Source organism: Psammomys obesus, unplaced genomic scaffold (assembly GCF_907164565.1).
Source record: "Psammomys obesus unplaced genomic scaffold, mPsaObe1.curated_primary_1811, whole genome shotgun sequence".
NCBI lineage: Eukaryota > Metazoa > Chordata > Mammalia > Rodentia > Muridae > Psammomys > Psammomys obesus.
Genome location: NW_026591597.1, coordinates 2,969,835 through 2,989,200, shown reverse-complemented (window position 1 = coordinate 2,989,200; position 19,366 = coordinate 2,969,835). Strand labels below are relative to the sequence as shown.

General features: G+C 41.0%; 1 protein-coding gene across 4 annotated transcripts in view; it reads left to right on the top strand.

Moving 5' to 3' along the window:
• Nucleotides 1-19,366, top strand: part of Atp10b (ATPase phospholipid transporting 10B (putative)) — a 328,393-nt gene that overhangs the window by 118,979 nt on the left and 190,048 nt on the right. For all 4 annotated transcript variants that reach the window (XM_055610683.1, XM_055610684.1, XM_055610682.1 and 1 more), the window contains exon 3: nt 4,284-4,351. The gene's annotated coding sequence lies outside the window, so the exon portion shown is untranslated. The remainder of the gene's footprint in view (nt 1-4,283; nt 4,352-19,366) is intronic.

Here is a 19,366-nt window from a genome sequence, read left to right as displayed (position 1 = left end):
TCTCAATGAAAATAAGGAGGTTAAGGTACCATCCAAATTATCTAAGTGAAGGTAGGAGAGAACCACCTAATGGGTATCCTTCTCCTGGAGGGATTGATTTTGAAGGCAAACTCTTTCGTGAGCTCTCTTTTTCTTCCTGTGCTCAAGGGAAGAGAGCCATTCTGTGTAAGTTTCAGAGAGATAAGTACCTTGTCTGTCCTGTTTCCTTTATCCCTAGCTGTCACAGTACTATTTTTCACTGAGTATGCCACAGACGCACATTTGAACAAATATATTAGAAGATGGAAGGATTGGTTGAGATGAATTCAAGCACTCTTTTATCCTACACACACACAGACACACATACATACTCACACAAACACACACCCAGAAAAACTACATGGTTGTTAAAACTTGTGCCTTAGAATTAGATAAGAGTTCAGGTCTCAGTCTTATCATTAATCTGAACATGTGTCCCCTAGGACCTGACTTGGCCTGTTAGCTGAAGCCAGAGATAACTACTTAAGTTTTTGAAGCTCCACTGAAATAGTAAGTGGAAGGTGCTTAGCAAAGTCCCTAGCAGTGTTCATATCAGTTCTTAATGTTAGCACAACCCTTCTACTGCTTCCAGAATAGCCTTCATATTTAATGCCCACCACTTACTTCTGCTCTGTAGAATTTCTCTCTCGGTAGAATTTCATGAACAGGTCTAGGCACGCGCAAGGTCACATATAACTTAGGGGCATGAGCCCATGTTAGTGCCTTCTTTTCAATGACACAAATTCTCTTCATTTTAGAATTTTGAAATGATGATTAAGTCTGCTTTGTATTTCTCACATACAAGTGCCTCACATAGGACTTGGGAAAACAAACTTCATATATTTCGGAGGCAGGAGAGTTATGGTTGGATGGATGGATGGATGGATGGGATGGATGGATGAATGTGTGGATGAATGGATGGATGAATGGATGGATAAATGGATGGGTAGATAGATGGAAAATAAACTGTGTTCCCTGGCAGCTCCTTGGGAATTTGTTAACTTGATACCCACAACTGATCTGGTACCTTACCTGCAGTGGGAGCTCACTAAACGTTAGTTGGAGAGGAATAAAGGAGACAGAAGATGAGAGAGATAATCAAGAGCCCTTTCCACCTGGAACCACTCTCCTTTCAGGGCATCCTGTTGATCAGCATTATTGAGCAGAGAGGCAGGGAGTTGACAGCCACTCTCTGGACTCTCTCCCAGGGCCTTTTTAAAACAGGGAAGTTAATTATGGAACCAGATTAACAGTTTCTTTTTTGATACAGTCAAAGTAAAACCAGCAGGATGCAATTTAGCTCGTCCCCACTTTCCAAATAGCAGCAAATTTTCATACAAAACAAAGAGACACTTGAATTGCAAATTACTTCGAGAATCAGCTACCAACCCCAACGGAAGAATATTTCTGCTACTTTCAAAGCTAGGCTATTGCCTTTTCAGGTTTAACTGTGTATAAGCATCTTCACAAAGGCCTGCACACTTTGCTGCTTCCCAGCTTAGCCCACAGGCAGGAGGAGCGATTCCTTAAGGTTTAGTAGAATTCTTCAAGTCATCTCTGACACACAGCATCACACTCTTCACATAAAAGGAGGCTCATGAGGTGCATCTCATTCAAGGGCATCAAGAGAAAATCTCATAAGGCAAGGCAGAGACACAGTGACTATGACAAATAGTGAGATGTTGTATGTGCTGTTGGGGATGAGTAGAGAATGCAAGAAGCCACGAGCCCTGTCACTGTTACGCAGAAATTTGGAAAAGGCACTGTTGAATTGTCAAAAAGTCCTAAAAGTTCTGTAATCTGGATTATTAATTGATACATTGCCATTAGTGGCTTCATTTAATCAACACAAGAAAAAAATAGGACCCAATACCTGAATATAACCCACGGATCACCAGCTCATAACGTGTGACCTAGCACCATTTCTTTATCTGATAGACTGGGAACTAAAATCAAGTAAGGAGGATAATTTAGGAAAGATCACAATGACCAACTCTTCCGGTGTCCCCTGTATTGCCTGGTAGATGGTACCGCAGCTTTCATCTGCTTTCCGCGCCCTGAAGAAAACAGCAAAGCTTTATGTTCACAGATGTACTTATAACACCATTTTTTTTCTAATCTAATAAATAATGTATGCTTTTCGAAGGGGATTTAGACAATAGAGCAAGGATAAGGGGGGAAAAAAGTAAAAGGAAGCCACACAGTGTTATTTATGGAAAGACTGGAGGCTGAGACCTGAACCGGGCTGTACCCAAGCTGCTTTTGGATACAGGCAAAATGGACTTGGCGGACGTTGACCACCACTGTGCTTATAGTTAGCCCGGCAGGTGGCAGAAGTGAGCAAAGGCGCCCACAGAGGGGAGAAGGCGAGATTACAGACAACACTCACATTCACCCTGTGTCATCATGTGGGAAAGAAGAACTCTATAAACAGCTCTTTCCAAGCTTTTTTAAATGTGAAATCAAAAATCTTCTAGTGTAAAACATTTCAATATTTAAACATAGATCAATTTTTTTTTTTAAATATGAGCCAAATAAAGTTCATCAAGTTGTAGGGCTAGGCTGGTTTCTATTTCGTTGTTTGTTTGTTTGTTTGTTTGTTTGTTTTTCAAAACAGAATTTCTCTGTGCTGCCTTGGCTGTCCTGGACTCACTTTATAGACCAGGCTGGCCTCCCCGAACTCACAGAGACCTGCCTGCCTCTGCCTCCCTGAGTGCTGGGATTAAAAGTGTTCTCTACCGCGCCTGGCTTTGGGGATGGTCTCTTTGTGACTCTTACTTAGTGACTCACAGTGAGTAAATTGGACCCTGGGAAGGTCAGTCAGAGTGATGGAGAAAATGAAGACACAACGTGGGCTTGGGTGAGCAGTCACCTGGGGAGAGACAACCACAGTCAACTAGAGCCAGACTACATCTGCCCAGATCTTTCCAGAAGAAGATCTACTTACACTAAAGCCCTCATTCCTGCGAGGGCGGAGCATGGTGTGTGTACACATCTGTGTATACATGTGTGTGTGCATTTGCCTCCGTGTGTAGACACAGGTGTATGTATGTTTGTATTTGTGTGTGTGTGTGTGTGTGTGTGTGTGTGTGTGTGTGTACATATATACAATTTTTGCCATCTTAGAATGATGTGGGGAGCCTCCTCAGTGCTTTGCAGGACCGCTCTGCTTCCTCCAAAGCAAAAAGTTTTTAAAATCCTTTTAGTGGAAATAGAATTACATCACTTCCTTCTTCCTCTTCTTACCTTAGGCCCTCCCATGGCCCCTACTCTCAAGCTGATAACCTTTTTCTTCGATTATTATTTTACATATATGTATCTGTGTGTACATAAATATTTATAAATAGATTCTGCAGAGTCTCTTGTTGTATGTGTTGCTTTGGGTTCAAGGCTGATCAATTATGTATGTGTGTGCATAAATATTCATAAATAGATTCTGCTGAGACTGTTTTGTCGTATGGTTTTAAGGCTTTATTGCATGGTTTCACTTTGCATTGGACAACCAAAAACTATGCTCATGCTCCAGAAAGGCTGGTTCCCCCTCTCCCAGCAGTCATTAATTGCCTGTAGTTCTTTGTTTACAGGTAGGAATTTCCTACATGAGATGGCATTTTCCAGTGAAATTCCCCCATAAAATTTCTCCCCTAACATGTTAGCATGTGTATTGATATCGCCATAGTTCTGGTCTTTTTTTTTTATGCAGTCATTTCTAGGAGAAACTTTTTCACTGTAAAACATACACATATACACAGAGAGAGAGAGAGAAACAGAGAGACAGAGAGAGAGAAACAGAAAGAAAGAGAAGTGCTAGATACGTATCTTTTCCACATCTAGCCTCACAGAAAAATACCTCCGCTTTTTCCCCCCACATTTTCAGCACAAGCTTAAGGTCTTACTTTCATTAACTGGGGTAAAATCTCATCCTCTTTCTGATCCAGTCTATGTGGCAAAATTGAAATTCACCAAGAGGTTGGACCAAGATGTGTCCCATGGAATGAAAAGGCATTTCGATTGACATCCAAGGGAACATGGAACATCATTTGTATTCTGCATGTTGGCAGATAAAACAGTAGACCTGATTCCCTGGTTGGAGCAAACCATTGCCATTGAAGCAGCTTCCTGGGAAAATGTCCAGCTTGCTTATGGAGTTTATTTGGAGCTGGAGTCGTCCAGCTGGAATGGAAAGGGCAAAATACTTAATTACTGCCTGATGTCAAAATGAGATTGCACATTTTATATTTATTTTTTTCTCTTGTGTCTTTCAGCCTCACAGTGGCAGGAAGATCATGACTGACTAGAGAAACTTGTTCCAGTGAAAGCAAAAGTCTGAATTGTGAGTAGTTCTTACTGGTTGGCCATACAAAATGGACTCTCCTAGTGCTAAAAGGAGCTTCACTAAACTGCAATTGTTTCCTTCAGTACACTTGAGCAAGTATCAGCTGATCTCGTTGGTAAATCAGATAGCAAATATATGGCTCACATTTCTCGGCAATGTTTACATATGTATAAACATAAACACATGTACACATACTGAGCAATTAAGGAACTATCACAGAATATATCATTAAGATGTGTTCTTGTCTGTAAATAACAGAAAATACAGGTTCAATAAGGCTTAAGTAATATTTTTAAGTTATTTACTTATATAGTCTTAAGATGGAGCAAGTCTATGGAGAGAGTGGAGACAAGTAACATTGCCCAAGACCAGGTTCTGACTTCAGCCGAATATCTCTTCCATGTCTCTCTTTGTATGCACTTTCTAGAAAGCCCCCCCAGCAAATGTCTACTCCTGTTCATTTGCCTGAATGTGTCACATGCACTCATGACAGAACATGTGGAACTACCCACCATGATTGTCTTAGACCAGTCATTAGCGTTGCTGGGTCTAGAGATGATGCCTCTGAAATGCCAGACTCTTCTGGAGCAAAGCAGAGATGTAAACAAATCAATATCTTATTAGAAGGAAGACAAGAGGCTGAATGTTCATTCTCAAAACCGTTGGCAGCGTTTGTGGTACAGTAAGGCAATACAAGTTTCATCAGTCCCTCCTCTAAGGCCAAGCTAATGAAAATATCCACTTTCAAAATTTCCCATTATGGCTGAAGAATGACTAACACAGCCTTGACCAACCTCCCCTCAAATTACAGGTGAAGTTAAGAAAAGAACAGAAATACTTTGATTCTAGACATAAAAAAAAACCCAAGTCACTATCATTATACCATAGGCAGACCATTTCTTTAATTTGCATAATTATAAACTCCCCCTCAAAGAGTAAACATTGCTGCCAACTTAAAAAAAAAAAAAAAAAAAAACTACAAAGCAGCATTAAATATGCATTGCTAATTTGACTTTCTAATTTGTCTGGGATCTTCACAAAGACATGAACAGCTCCAGAGATACTGGATGCTTAATAAAACATCCCACCTGTCAGAAAAGAAGTACTGGGGAGAAAAAAGCTAAATATCAAGGTTGGTGTGGGAATGGGGATTAGCTAAAGCATTTCAGTTGGTACCAGAGAATTACCTGTAGGAGTTGACTGTATTAACGTGACTCTCAAATCTATTCTGTGCATTAACTCCCCTCGACAAACACAGGTGATTGCTTTGCATAGCCAAAGAAAATAACATTTTCTTAATATGTTCCTATTCAGTTTTAAATGTCAGAGATGAGCTGGAGGTATATTTGGGCAATTATAGAAAGTAGTTGGATTGGTACATAAAAACTTTACTGTTGTCCAAATCACATGTATTGATCTATCTCAAACATCCAGGACAAGCCCTGAACTGGGTCTTAAAGCCCCCCAACTAATCATAAATATGATACCTGGGCAAGATGAAATATTTACCTGTTACTATATTTTTTTAACTTAAGTTCTGCAGCTGGTGATAATGATAATGAGGATAAAAGATATAGATTTATATGTACATAAGAGTTGCTGAAGTTTCATTACAGATTACATATTTAAGATATGTATTTATACATAACAACATATGTGTATTTACTATAATAACAGCTACTTAAACTGTGTGTCATAGATATCTTCCCTTTTCGGGGTCTGTATATGTGTTTCGTGTATACACATCATTTTTACTGTGGATCAGCACTGCATCCAGGTATTAATGGCAATCTCTTCATTCAATCCCTTGTTTAAAAACACTTGTTATTTTAAGTTATATCATAACATTCCCTCACAAATATTTCTCAACACATACAGTTATTGCTTTGGTGATATTTCAGGGTCTATGAGTGGCCCCCTGACTGGATCAAGGGAAGAGTTAGACTCATGACACTGTCCCTGGGCTACCAGAACAGAGACCTTCTGAATATGCTTGTCAGGCCATGGGCTCCTGTTGAAGAAAGGAAAGGTAACATGATAGGAAGAAGAGAAAGGAGACAAAACATGCCTATGGCACTGAGGAGATCGCTGTTATGGCAAGCAATAATCACCATTGTTCATGTGTTTCCCTAAAAAGTCTCAGTCCTCTCTCTAGACTACAAACCTGCTGCAATCAGGAGCAGGCTCTATGCTCCTTGTAGCTTACCAGTATGCAGCAGGCGCCCACTATATGTATACTAGTGTATGTATGCACTTGGAGAATAAAAGATGAGTCAAATATTTAGAATAAACTCTATGAGAAATTAAAGAAACATTAGCCAAGAAGATACACTGCACTGAGGTATGAATCATAAGTTCAGAGGCTCCTCAGCGTGCCAACCGCTACTGTTTGCTGGTTAATCTTCACCATGACCTCTTACAATGAATCCTTCTATTACAAGTGATGGAGCAAGCATGGGACATGGAGTCTCTTATTCAAGGGAGCACAATGAAGATAGGCAGCGCTGGCATTTAGACAAAGGTCTGTCTGACTTTAAAACAGATTCATCATTTTTTTAAATCCCTAAGAGTAGGTTTCAAGTGTTAACTTTGCAAAAAGACTACAAATGCATGAGGAAATATTTATGCTGATACATTAGCTCTACTTAGCTGTTCCACAGTGTATACACATTTGAGAACAATGTATTATTCATTTTATATATGCTGCTTGCAATTGTTAATTTAAAAAATAAGCTTTATTCAAAGTGGGTTCTAAGATTCTATCTGAGCTTTCCAGAAAAATGATTTTGTGATTGGTAATAGCCACCATGTATATAGGATATAATAATATACGCCATGTATTTATTTTCTATTTATTTTTACTAGATTTATATATTTATTCTTAATATTTAACATTTTATATAGTTACTTTTTCATATTTAACTTTTTACTGATCCTTTGTAGATATCACATCATGCACCCCCTTCACACTCATCCCCTCATCCCTTTGTACCCACCCTCTACCCTTGCAAGCTCTCCACAGAAGAAAAACAAATCTCATTGAGAAAGCTGTCTGTCTCAGTATGTCCCACAGTATAACCTTTTGTCCACACTTCTTTGCTGGCAAATGTTCATTGGTCGTTGGCCTGGCTCATGGCCACTGGCTTCCGCTACAGTATCAATACTGGATCCTCACTGGGACTCCTCTCAGATGTCCTGTTGTTGCCCTGTGTCATGGAGATCCTGCAGCTTTAGATCTATAGGACTGGCCCCTTCTCTTGCTCCAGCAGGTCATGGATGGGATAGATGTTGGGGTGAGCCAGCTCAAAACCCTGAATCTGGGCGTGGGTAATAGCTGAGCTGGTCAGCCCACCACCAGCTTTCTGGGCACCTCACCCGCTAGGGTGAGCTTTCCAGCACTGCCCTCGCTTGCTCACCCATTGCTGCGGCTGGCCAACAGGCAGAGCCAACTTTCCTACTGTCATAGCCCCAGGGCCAGCTCTCCTGCCCTCAGCAGGTGGTGAAGGGAGGTGGAGGGCATCTGTCCCTCATCTCTATCACCACACAGCAGAGGAGTCACAGGGTCAGCTCGCCCATGCTCATACCTTCAGGGCTAGCTCTCCACAACCAAGGCCAGCTCTACTGTACTTACAGTAAGGAGCTGGGCTTGATCTCCTGAGTACTGCAGCTGGTGAGGGGTGGGGCCAGCTTTCCCACAATGCCGAGGAAAGGAGTAGGGCCAGTTCTGCACAGCCCTCAGACATCAACATGGCCAGAGGTGATAGCCCAAACCAGGGATGCCCACCTAGACCTTGGTGGTAACAGATCCCAACTGCTACAAAGCCATGGAGCCAGACATGGCCCATAGTGACAGCGCTGGTCAGGACCTCACCATGGATTTAGGTGCCATCACCAGCTACTCACGTCAGGTGGTTTCTCACACCCTCCACTCCCATCTCTCTTCATTTCGTGCACATCCTTCTGTTCTCCCATCTCTCCACCGTTTACTTGCTCATCTCTGTGGCACCCCCATCCTTTGGGGGTTTGGAGTTGTCTCAGGAGCTCAGGAGTGCTATATTCAGCCCATGCCATGTGGCACTGGGCAGGGATTGTCTCAAGCTTGCACTCCACATGGGCCCTGAGGAGGTTGTCTTAGGTGTGGTCTGACTGTCTGGACCTCCTAGATCTATGCATTTCTATACATGTATGTGTGCTGTGGCTCAGAGGACAGAGGACAATTTGTAGGATTTGGCTCTCACCTTCCAATATGTAGGTCCCACAGACTAAACTAAAGTCATTGGTTTTTATCCACTGGGACATCGAGCTGTCTTTCTGTCTATACTGGCTGGTTTTGTATCAACTTGACACAAACTAGAGTCATCAAAGAGGAAGGAACCTCAATTGAGAAAACGCCTCTATAAGCTCTCGCTGTAAGGGATTTTCTTAATTAGTGATCATCGGTGGTGCCATCCCTGGGCAGGTAGTCCTGGGTTATTTAAGACAGCGGCCGAGCAAGCCAGTATGCAGCACTCCTCCATGGCCTCTGCATTAGCTCCCACCGCCAGGTTCCTGCTTTGCTTGAGTTCTTGTCCTGACTGCCTTTGGTGATTAATAGCAATGCATATAAGCTCAATAAACCCTTTCCTCCCCAACTTGCTTTTTGCTCATGGTGTTTTACTGCAGCAATAGAAACCCTAACTGCGACCCTGTCATATAATGTTTCATAATGAGGTACGTGGTTACATTAGTTAGCTATTACTACTTAGCAGAGTACTTAACTGCCATGTTAAGTACTTTACTTTAAGGGATAGTATGTATAATCTCACAGTGGAATGTAGGTTAATAATCCCTGAGCAGATTTTCTGGTTTCCATGATTCAGGCAATAAGCACAGTATCAGCCAATAGTGGTATCAGCCAATGACTGAAGGTAGATCCCCTCCCAGGGGATCTGCTCATGATTATCATACTACTTATTGGTCACAATGAGCTCCTGGAGCCCTGATACACTACAGGTCTCAGTTGGTCTCTGGCTAGAGTCTGTTTGCTACTCCATCAAAGTGAGATGTAACAAGTGTGGCAGCCTTTTGTGACATCCCATCATCTATTTTGCCTAATGGAGTCATTAGACATCACCATATCCATTCTAGAGGCAAGGTTGACATGAAGGTATAGCTCCTAGTAGGCAGCCATCATTGGGAATTATTTGATAAGCTGCCTGCCACCCAGGTTGGTCTTCACCATTATCTCGTAAGGTAAATATTATTACTATAAGCGAAGAAGCAGATACAAGCTGACCATTTGTTCAGCTTACTCAATATAGGCCAACGAAGATGGGCAGTTCCAGGTTCAGGCGCTGACTCCAAGAGAGAGACTTTTTTACTCTTTAGAAAGCTGTTCATTACTGCTTTAAAATAATTTATGCATGTATTTTAAGTAGGAAATTCCTGTATATGGTAAAAATACATTCACTAGATAATCAGTGTTTAATAAAAAATAAATAAATAAACTTTTCAGCTGTCTTAACCTCCAGTGACATCTTACATCCCTGTGAAAGCACATGCAAATGTCCTGCTTTTTTAAACCTACTTGGCTTACCCTTGAGCTGTCCCCTGTTTTTGATTTATTTCCTGTTCCTCAGGATGGAGTTACATGGTATGGTACTTAGTTCATGTATTTTTTAAATTTACATGTAATTTAAATTTTTGACGTCATACATAAGCACTCCATTTATATCACTCCTCCCTTCTTTTCTCCCCTGCAACTCCTTCCCAGCTGCCACTCCCAATTCCATGACCTATTTATTCTTTATTATTATTACATTTATATATATATATATATGCATGTACAAACATAAAACATATACATGCATTTATATAAAACAACATAGTCCATGTATCATTGCTCATATGTATAAGCATTCAGGAATGACTACTTGGGATGTGGTCAGCCATGTGGGAGTTTATTCCAGGAGAAAACTGATTCTCCCTCTCTGTATAGCTATTAACTACCTACAGCTTTCCAGCTATGGGTAAGACTTTGTGGAATTTCACCCATCCACACTGTCATATCAACTGGTGGTATTATTATACCAAATCTTGTCAACTAGGCAACTATACTGTTAGGCATGTATGGGGGCCTTTCAAGGGGGATTCTGTCTACAGCAGACATCCTGATCCTCTTATAACCTTTCTATCTCCTCTTTTGTGATGTTTCCTGAGCCTTGGATGTAGAAGTTGCATTGTGGATGTATCACTGGGGGTTGGACAACCACAAATGCTTAATTATTCTCTGTATTTTGGCAATTTTGAATCTCTGTAATAGTTTCTATCCATGACAAAAGAAGCTTTTTTTGTGATAAGGTGTGGATAATACTTATATTTGTGAATATAAATATTTAGCATACAGTTAGAATTATCCATTGAGAAAAATTACAGTAGTGGGTTCTCCTCTAGAGCCTATGACTTCTCTAGACCTGGGTAGGAGTTCAGGTTTACAGCACCAGGTATGAATTATGAATTCCTTACTACCTAGCAGACTTTAAGATAAATTAGCTGTTGATTACCCCCAGGATAAAAGTGCCACTATAACACCATTAGGGATATCTTTCCTGGCCAGTCATAATTGTGGTTAGTAGTTAGCTTGGTGTTTTGTTTTTTTTTTTAATCAATACATAGTATTATATTGTATGAATCTACCAAAGATACTTTTACAGTTCCCAGATACTAAATATTCAGGTTTATTCTGATTTGTTTGTTCTTATGAGCATGGTGTTAAAAACATAGCCATTAAGTAATTGTTTTGCAAACATTTTACTTTCTCTATCGGTAAATTTCTTCTGAACATAGAAGAACTATATGCTCATTGATGGCACCAGGTTGTGAGGGATGTCACTGAAAATCAGGAACATAACGTGCTCTTCCTTCTCCTGTGTGATTTATGGTTTCTCCTTCCTCTGGTACTTGGTACCTTAGCTAAACAAGCCCTGCAAGGCTAGTAAGAGAAATATTGTGCAATCTTCCTTAAACACTAGAGGAATTAAGAACTTACCTTTTATTTTTGTATCTCCCCCTTCCATCGATAGGTGTACCATAGAGTAGATACCAGGCTTTATCCAAAATAGCACAAGTGCCCTCCAGGAGTGGCAGCATGGTAAAATGAAATGTTATAATTTGAGGGCCTTTTCTGTTTACCTGCTCTAGCTCCCAAATAAATGACACAGAGATTTCTTAGAATTATTATGCTTTAGGATTAGTAACTGGTAGATAGTAATCTATTCAAACCCGTTTATGCTAGTCTTGCTATTTCTCAGCCATGTGTCCCAAGTTATTTGGCATATTGGTCCTGCCTAGGCTATTTTTGCTCCATCATGTCACATCCTTTCTCTACCTTTTCTCCCTTCTCTCTCCTCTACCTCGTGTGCCCTACCTGAGATCCTCACTCAATCAGAAGCCCAGCTTTTCTGTCTCTCTGCCCAGTAGTTGGCTCTTAGAAACCTTATTAACCAATCAAAGATAATTAGGGAGCAAAGTTTACATAACATTAATCAATGATCGTGACAGTGCCCAGGTCCAGACTGCAAAACAGATTTCAGGGCCCAGAGATAAGCATCTGCATACACAGCTCACCAGATCGACACCTAACAGCGTGGTGTGGTGGGGAGAGCATGAGCTGTAGGTTCATGCGCTTAACTTACATGGGTCAGTTCTCAAATCTAGACACTGACACCAGAAAATGGGGCTGGATGATGTCACCCAAAAATGGAGGCTGGATGACATCCATGGGCAAAGTATAGGTGCCTACATTGGGGTGTTCAAACCTCACCACCATTACTCACCTGGTTCTAGACAGTCTCCCCAGTCTCCTGCATTGATGACCTCCATTGTTCCATGTATCTCTCATCTTCCGTTCCTTTGTAACTTGTCTTCCTGTGTTAGAGCTTAAGGCCTGGCTCAGGCATCTGCTTTGTTTTATTTGACCCATCCTGTAAGGTCACTCAGAGCTCGCTGGATGTGGAAACCTGCCCCCCTGCTGCCTCCTGAGGCCTGCTTGAGAACAAATAATTAACAGCTGCCTAATTCAAATGGCTTCTGAAGGCATACAGCTTTTTCTCCAGAAGGACAAATGCACACACTGAAACCTCAGCCTCCGAGTTCTGACTGAGCAAGATTTCTCCAGAGTGGACATGTTCTTATAAGCATGAAACTAACTAGGTTGCTTGGAGCTTTCTCTTATGTTAAGTGTCACCAGAAAGCAATCTGTACAAGAACAACACCAACAATAATAGCAGAAGCTGCTTCTGAGTTCCAATTTTACGTGAGTCTGTAGAAGAACTAGAGCATGGTGACTGATGACTGGGGATGCAGCTCAGTTGATAGGCTTCTTGCCTAGAATGCATGAAGTCCTGCATTTGATCCTTAGCCCTGAATAAACTGCACCTGTAATTCTGGCACTAGACAGGTCTAAGCAAGAGAATCAGAAGTTTAAAGTCATCGTTCAAGGTCAATATGGACTACATGAGTGAGACCCAGTCTCAAAAAAAAAAAAAAAAAAAAAAAAAGCATGGGGCCAATGTACTTGGTTTGGGATATCATCCTTATGATAGTAGTTGTGTTACCTTGAACACCTCTTGATCTCTCTGGATTTCAACCAGGCCACCTGCAAAATAGCAGCAACAGCACCTGCATCAGAGAGCACAGAAAAGGCTTAACCAGTGAGCAAACATACCAGCCATTCCAGTTACTGTGTCTTAAAATTGTCCCTACAAGATTGTTCCTCACAATTTCATAAAAGTGCAAGTTCACCATCAGAGAAGACAATCTGTCTAAGACCAGAAATAACAACACTGGGGTTTGAACTTAGGACTCTCTGTCTTACTAATTCATCAAATACTGATTAGGTGCCTGCCATCGTCTAAGCACTGGGGATACAGAAGCAAAGGAAAAAGCACAGTACCAGCCCTCAAAGGGTTCATAGCTTTATGAGAGGCCATGAAAGGGCTTGATATGTCTGCTACTGTTGCTTTGCAAAAATTTCCAGGCTCCCCAGTTTAAATACCTTAGAGTGTCTGGACAGTAACTTTGAAAGTTTTGATGTAGTGAGTGATACTGAGAGATTTTTCTTTTCCCAGCAGTTCTGGGAGATAAGCTACAGTTGTTATCTATCTGACAGATTAAAATGCTTGTGGAAGACAGAATGACTCGTTGGACTTAAAGGATGAAATCGAAATTTGAAATGTGGGAGCAACTATCATGCTCCATTATAGTAAATGAACTGAGGTGTTTTGAAACTGCAATTACACTTAGGTACTATTTCAGCCCAAATAGTATCACCTGCAAGGTATGTCCCATGTTCCATGCCCCATAACTATGATAGTTGCTCTTAGAGGTAAAAAAACTATGGAAAGAGACATAAGCTGTGAAAATAAAGACATAAATCATTATCAAACTTAAGTAAGAGCACAGTGCTTACATGGACATTTGCCCTTCTTAGCAATGTTTTCAAAATTCCTTGTCTGAGGCTATTACATATGCTAGTGATATATGCTGTCTGCCTTGAACTTTTGGACATGGAGTCTTTCTTGGCTGGGTATATATATGCATGGCCTAGAAAGACTTACCTCAGGTCAAAGTCTAGGAATCTAGCTACAGAGCCAGAGTAATCATGGGGAGGGCCGTGTTCAACGGAGTCGAACAAACCACGTCTGTCTCCTCGACTCAGAAGATGCACATGAATCTCTACAGGAGTGTGGTGGGCCAGGGAGCTATTGATGCCAGCAATAAGTGAAATGCCACCACCCTGATTTTCTCGCAGTGGCTGGCATTATTCACAGATCACATCTACAGCCAGGGAGGGAATGGCTGTGTAACATTAAGACTCTGTCAAGTTGACTGGAAGTCAAAACAAGTCAGGAAGGAGAGGATCCCTGCAGAAAGCAACCAGGCTTTGACCTTCACAGATAAATGAAGCTGTACACAGCCGGAGCCTGAATTTAGACCTGTGTTGCCTACACAACAGAACACCCAAGCAAAACAAAAGGACACTAAAGATTTATATTCTGATTTAAAAATGAAAGTAAGAAACCTAAAGCAATAAATCCTTCATGGATGAATTCCCTACCTGCTGGCTGGAAGACACAATCACCTCAGGAAAAAGAATGACCCAGGACTCTCCTGATGAGAAAAGGTACAGGCCATAGAGTCATGTCTTGGCAAAGGACATCATCTTTTGCAAACAGCTTACCTTTAACATGCCTCTTCTGGGACTCTCAGCACCAGAGGAGGGGACAAAGGGTATTTTTAACTCATATTGTGCTTGCTCAAGTTCTGAATACCCTGGCCAGGTTGATATCTGGCTACAGTGACATGGCAATGTGATGGAAGGACGAGGAGCAGAGCCTGAATCTCTCTGTTTCCGATGCCCTCTGAAAACTGTTTCTACTCCTGGAGAACTCTATGATAATGCTTGGAGGGTGCAGGCACAGCTAGCCCAATCTAAGAAGCATTTAGTCCTCATTAGCTGTCATTACTTTGCCAAGACCTCCAGTCATTCTTCCTTCAGGGCAGAACTGAAGACCAGCATCATTTACTTTGTATGTGAACCTCCTGGGGTTATACTGGAGAAGTTGCTAATGAACCACAGCAGAAGAAGGCAGCAGGCTCAATTAAACCCCTAGGAAGGTCTGCTGTGATACCCTACCTGCAGACTGAAATACTAAATAGGGAATGTGTGTATGAATAGGAAAACAAGACAGGGTGTCTGTGCTAATTCCCCAAAAGCTCACAGGAGACTTTACAGTGGCAAACAGCCCAACTGCCTTCAGAACTACCATATTGAATTTTGTGAAGAAATTTTGTTGTTAGTAGAAACTCCTTGTTTAAATTACTGATAAGTATTCTGCTATTGTATTCAAAGAATACAATACAGGTCAGGCATCTTGGCCAGAGCAGAACTGATTCCCAGAGGGTGTATCATCCAGAACATGACCTTATCTTGCTGAAAAATAAACAAGAGTCGGTGGTCAAACATGAATTGGAATCAAGGTCTAGATATGCCACTTCCTAGCTGTGTGATACTTGAGATAGCTACTGCTCATCTATATCTTCAACTGTACGATGGAGCTGCTGATGTACCTAATAAGTCAAGTTCGCTGTGGAATAAGTGAGTGCTCTCGTTCGTCATAGTATCTTCTTAACGGGGAAGAGGGAAGGGACTCCAGAAAGCATCTCACTCAGAATCCAGCTGAGATGTACATAGTTGGGTCATAGTCTTGCTTACCTGTGTGACATGATCTCAGTGTCACAGACCTCCTGTTGCCTTGATGAACAGTTACTACAATATCTGTGTGGATTCCACGATTCCCCTCTCCAACACTATAATTTTCTCTAACTCTGTGAATCCAGGGAGAAAGCACCTGCATTTTTCAGAGCTCCTTGAATGAGTCTTTATCTGTCAGAGTACTTTTATCAGTCTGTAGGATGATCTTAGGTCGCTGTCCTGAACCCTAAAGAAGCTCTGCAACCTACTGGTCTTGGTGTACCAGCACACGTTAGAAAACAATCGTAAGCAAGAGCACCAAATGCTCTCTCAGTTTTTCTGATTCCCAATTTAACAATCTTCTCATCAAATCAGGACAACAAAACTAAGAGAATAAGACAGACTTGGGTTTATTCTATGTTGTATGTTTATATGAGTGAGTATATACCATGCGTGTCTTTTTGCTTCTGGGACCCCCTGAGGGGGGAGCAGCCTTACCAGGCCACGGTAGAGGACAATGCATCCACTTTTGATGAGAACTGATAGACTAAGATCAGAAAGGAGAGGAGAACCTCCCCTATCAGTGGACTTGGGGAGTGGCATGCATGCAGAAAGGGGAGGGAGGGTGGGATCAGGAGGGGAGGAGGGAGGGGCTTATGGGGGGATACAAAATGAATAAAGTGTAATTAATAAAAAATTTTAAAAAAAAAGACAGACTTGGGGTCTGCTTTGCTAAGTGTGGTCCAGAACTTCCAGATCACCCATGTGTCTGCAACTCTTTAAAACTGGCACCCCCCACCCCAGACTTACCTGAATATTCCAGCTAGTATAACTGACCCAAGGACCTTCTGGCATCTCTCTGACTATTAAAACATCTCTGACCACAGCACGGGACCACAGGCCAAGCATCTATATACCACAGAAACCGTCTGAGCTAGCTTCCTGAGTGATACTAATTCCCTAGAAAAGGGAGCTGGCGAGAATAGCAAGTCTGCCACATAGACCCATGGGCATGACACACTGTAAACTAATATCTAGAGAGGCTGGGGAAAGCAACAACAAAAACCCTCATATTCTGTTGGGAGAAAAAATTCATGAATGTTTTTTACATTCCAGTATGGCCTAGCAACCCAACCCCAGCCTTCAGGTATTTTACCACAAGGCTTGAGATCTACCCTACCTTGATCATTCAGAACTTAAATATCTATCAGGAGATGAACAGATAAAGAAAAAAAAAATTTACATCATGTGGGCACCAAATACCAAATGTGTGTATGTATAAACATATATATACATACATATATATATGTATATGTATGTGTATGTATATGTGGGATATTATATATCCCACATAATGCAAAAGATTATCATTCTGTCTTTAAAAGAAGATTTTGTCACTTGTGACAACATGGATTGCACTGAAGAACATTTTGGTATGTAAAATAATCTCTAGCATGAAAAGACAATAATCACACATGAGCTTATTTATTTGTGAAAGCAGCGATAATTGCACCCAAGAGAAGCAAACAGTGTAATTGTTGTTTCAGGGCTGGAGTACGGAGAATGGGGCAGAGCGATGGAGGGAGACAAAGCCTCAGCTAGACAGGAGCAAGAAGCCTTTCTGTGTCTGAGAAATACTGTGCATTGATGTAAATATAGTAACTAAAATTTCAAATTCACAGTGAGCAAATTTTAAATGTTCTCACCATATAAAGTGATAAGTATTTGAGATGACTGATATGGTAATTAGTCTGATCTAATTACTCCACATGGTGTTCATAAATCATAGAATCACTTTGTGCCCTGTTAATGTAATTTATCAATTTGCAAATAAAATAGTAAAACTTACAGAATAGAAGAGCTGACTTTTTGAATGGCAGGAGTGTTCTGAGCATTGAGGTAACACACCTCGGTAGACTTAGCAGGACAGAACTCTTGCTTATCATGTATTTTTTTCCCATCTTGCTTTTTACTGATAAAGATGAGGAAATGTGACCTCCATGGACACAGATGAAGACATAAAAACATACACCAAAGCCAGATGGGGGAATCTCACCTTTAATAAATGGAAAACTTTGGTTTGTAATAAATGCTGTAAGTGTCGATAAAACTTTTCCTTAAAGCAACGCAATGTCTTTTGGGTTCAGTCCACCTCCATGTTTCTATTTCCTCATTTGTAAAATGATTCACAATGTGCCCCCTCCGTAGGGTTGTAAGGACTAAATTATCAATGCATAGAAAGCACTTAGCAGAATGAACACATCATAATTGTTCAATGGATGTTAGATTATTATGATAATTGCTGTTACACTGTGGATTTGGTCTTCATAGGCAGTAAAATTTACTCATCTAAGAGTGAAAAATACAGTAAATGATTCAGTTGAATGCATTATGTGTAATAAAATACTACATTTATATAATTAGGGCTAACATTTATGACTTTCGGTACTGTATTAGTTTTCTATTACTTTCTTACAAATTGCAGAAACTTCACAGATTAAAACACCACCCATTTATCAAGTCACATTTTCTTTAGGGAGGAAGTCTAGAGAAGGCACGGTTGGCTTTCTTGCTTAGGTCTACAAAGCTAAAATCAAGTCCTAATCCTTTTCACAGGGTCATGGGAAAGTCCACTTTCCAACCCACACAGACTGTCATCAAGGTCAGTTCTTTAGAGACATAGCATCGCAATTCACATTTCCTGATAATTGTCAGATATGCGACCCTCTTGTTTGCTATACATCATCAGCCTTCTCTGCCATGTGGCTCCATGCACCTTTCCATGCATTCATTAACAGCAGAAACCGTCTCATGTGCTTCCAACTTCCCTTTCTAAAAGAAGCCCTTTGAGACTAGTCAGGCTCACCCTGGGTCATCTATTTTAGGACCAACTGTGTTGGAATTTTAAATGATCTGTCAAATCCCTTCCCAGCCATATATACAGAAGTACTTAGTGAAGGGTAAGTTTTGTACAAGAGGCAGGAGCCAGGAATCCTGGAGTCATCTTGGCATTCTTCCTCCTATAAATTCTTTTTCTCATCCTGCCATGCTGGGATCAAAGCAAGATGGGACAGATAGCTAATAGGGAAGTGTGTGGAGTTATTATTATGGCTAATAATACTATGTCACTAGAAAATTTGCAAGATTTATTTGTTAACAGTCATCCATAAGTTAATGGATACCGTGAAATAATGGACACCTCAAATTGTCTTACTATTTTTCAAAAGTTTTACTTATTTACTATGTATACAATGTTCTGTCTGCATGTAGACCTGCACGCCAGAAGAGGGCAACACATCTCACCATAGATGGTTGTGAGCCACCATGTGGTTGCTGGGAATTGAACTCATGACCACCGGAAGAGCATCCAGAGCTCTTAACTACTGAGCCATCTCCCAAGCCCTATTTATTTGACTGTTATAAGCATCTCACATCATGTTCTACACTTAACTACACACAACAAAAATAAACATTGTGTATCTTTGAGAAAACAAGATGTGGCCTTAAAATGAGAGTGGCCAATTTGTTATGTGCAGCTTGGAAAATAATGGTGTGTGGGTTTTGCCTTGGTTTTTGTTTTAGAGAGAAGGGCTCACAAAATTACCCTGGCAGGTCTTGCACTCATTCCTAGCCCAGCCAACACCTGAGTGTATGAGCCTCTGGCCCTTTCAGTTAGCAAGAATTACAAGTGACTCACCTACCTTTACAAGTAGCTGGGATAACTTAGCCAGTACCTATTTTATAAACACACTCCATAGGTGAGAGACACAAGACTCCTA